The 2,799-nt window shown below is 39.0% G+C and overlaps 1 non-coding gene across 1 annotated transcript; it reads right to left on the bottom strand.

Moving 5' to 3' along the window:
• Nucleotides 1-2,593: 2,593 nt before the first annotated feature.
• On the bottom strand, nucleotides 2,594-2,799 carry LOC131703562 (small nucleolar RNA U3). Its single transcript, XR_009310003.1, has one exon. It is a non-coding gene; the product is annotated as a small nucleolar RNA U3 (small nucleolar RNA).

Below are 2,799 nucleotides of genomic sequence, written 5' to 3'. Positions count from 1 at the left end.
CACCTTTTCATTTAAAGAGTTCAATTCTGAAACAAGCTCAATTTAATACACCACTAAAATCTTCAAAAGAATAAAATCACATTTTTCAAAATGTTTTATACTGTTATCTCCCCAGTGTTTTCTTTGTTTTAAAATGGCTATTTACACCTATTTCACGCTGTGTAACGAGAGTATTTTAGGCTTAAACTTAAGTGTTGGATTTTTAACTCTTTACACAAATCCAGAAAAAAATAAAATTAAAATAAGCATTTCAGTTAATAAATCAATAAAATCAATTAATTGAATGGAATTGTATTTTAAAAAGTGAACATTTTCAGTAATAATGAGAAAATACGAGCTCGGTTTTATCCGATTCCGTGCAGAATTAAAGTCAGATAAGAAATAAAAACACTTAAAAAAAAAAAAAGTCTTATCTAATTTTATTTTCAGTACATTTTGTAATCAGTATAATAAATTAAAAGCAGCAGATCCTGATTCAGCTTTGAGCTCCACGATGTCGTCTTTTCTGAATTTGAGTTGAAGTTTCGCCATTCAAGCTGCTGTGAAACAATCGGGACTCTGGGATGAGGAAGAAATCAAAGAGCATCAGCATTGATCGTGTGTTTCTACATTTAACGTGTTTAATGAGCACAGAAAGTGGCGTGGGTTTGATTATTTATATTTCTATATTTAAGACGCATCGGGTGTGGATTTCAGTATTGCTGTATACTGAGTTCTTCATGTATTTAATAAATGAAAAACAAAAGACCTAAACTAACCGATCAAGAAAAAAGGCGCCGAATTCAAACCTGAACTCGAGAGAGAAAAAAAAAAAGATCTCATCTCGAGGCAAAGTCACCACCCCCTCTGTTGCGTATCCAGTAAACAACCAATCACATCGAAGTATTCCGTCACTCGGGAGCGTTGCTAGGTTACCAGGTCAACATTCTCACTCTAAAGGGTTGTTTGGTAATAATTTGCATACAGGCTGTATAAATACTGGGGCTCTGGGGGCTGGTTACTCATTCATCTTTCAAAAAGCATCAGAGAAGGAAAATGCCAGAACCGAAAGCTGCACCCGCGCCGAAGAAAGGCTCCAAGAAGGCTGTTGCCAAGACCCAGCCTAAGGGAGGGAAGAAGCGCAGAAAGACCAGGAAGGAGAGCTACGCGATCTACGTGTACAAAGTGCTGAAGCAGGTCCACCCCGACACCGGCATCTCTTCCAAGGCGATGGGCATCATGAACTCGTTCGTCAACGACATTTTCGAGCGCATCGCCGGCGAGTCGTCCCGTCTGGCTCACTACAACAAGCGCTCCACCATCACTTCCCGGGAGATCCAGACAGCCGTGCGCCTCCTGCTGCCCGGAGAGCTGGCCAAGCACGCCGTGTCTGAGGGCACCAAGGCCGTCACCAAGTACACCAGCTCCAAGTAAACCGAGACCGTCCCTGCTCCGTCTTTACAACACAAAGGCTCTTCTGAGAGCCACCCAAATACCGCAAAAAGAGTACAATTCTCATTTCAGTTCTCTGCACATTTTAAAATGGAAATGTTTAAGGTAAGGAGACTTGCGTATTTATTTGGGAATGCATTTAGTTTTAGTTTCATAAACTTAAATGTTTATCGGGTTTTATGAATTTCGATTTTCTTGTAAAAATCGATTCGAATCTGTTTAACTTCGGCGGGAAAAATTGAATATGGATTGTTTCGACAAAACTGCGAATATTACAAGAAACATTACATTTGAGTTATAATAAGCGTTCTTAATTATTGAACAATCTGCTTTTGTTGGTATCTCATTTATTTCATGTATATCGCTGCCTCCACTGGCATGCATTCTGTTGTACTTTGCAATTCAAAGGTTTGGTTGTGCATTGTTTTAAATCGAGGGTAGAACCGAGGCCAGTTTGAATTTCAGTGTTTACATTCATATATCATGTTTGTTTTTTATTAACCCAGTGAAATACACCGCCCAACTATCTGTGTATTTATAAACCTTGATTTAAAAAAAATAAGAAAATAACTGCTTGATAATGTTAGTTGTCCAGTTTGTTTACATGCTCTCCATTTGCAAGCAGCAGCGCTTGCTGGAGCATCTTGAGAAACGCAGCCGTCTGTTTAAGTGAGATAGAGAGATCTCAATGACACGACACGTGATCTTCGTTCTGTTTGCACCAAGATCACCTCGAACAACGAAATGGACCTGGATCAATATGGAGATGGAGAGATTCGTCTGTAACAGAACTCCCATAGGCTATACTGCAGAACGTGTCTATTGCCATTGTGCCTTTTCTTTCTCCACTAGATGGCACTCTTCTCTCATTTGTAACGTCTTTATCTTTGGTTCATTAATAAAGAAACGGATGCCACTCTTCCTTGTAAGTGGGGATAAGCACAGGTTATTTTCAAATTAAAGTTTTTATTTAAGCTCATTTAGTCCTCCGTAATGCTAATCACATTACTATATTTTTTATATCAGTGAAGGCCTATTAAGTGTTCTTAAATTGTTTTAACATTAGCATTGATCAATTTGAAATTTGCTTATTGATTTAAACAACTGAACAATTGTAGGCTTGATGGTTTCTTTTTTTCTGCGTTTCTACCAGTATGAGAGACGCACTCAAAATGTGTCCCCTTCCTTCAACAACCCCCGACTGAAGATTGAAGTGGTCATTCCTTGCAGCGAGTAGGTTCCCGATAACAACACTCATTGTCAGCTCGGTGCTGAGAAGAAAACACTGCCACTCCTCCTGGTGGATACCGAGACCAATCCCTTCAAAACATGTTTCACTCTAGAAATGATCCTTGCAAATATAGTCTT

Source organism: Acipenser ruthenus, chromosome 32 (genome assembly GCF_902713425.1).
Source record: "Acipenser ruthenus chromosome 32, fAciRut3.2 maternal haplotype, whole genome shotgun sequence".
Classification (NCBI taxonomy): domain Eukaryota; kingdom Metazoa; phylum Chordata; class Actinopteri; order Acipenseriformes; family Acipenseridae; genus Acipenser; species Acipenser ruthenus.
The sequence above is the reverse complement of the archived record's forward strand: the minus strand, read 5'-3'. Positions and strand labels throughout refer to the sequence as shown.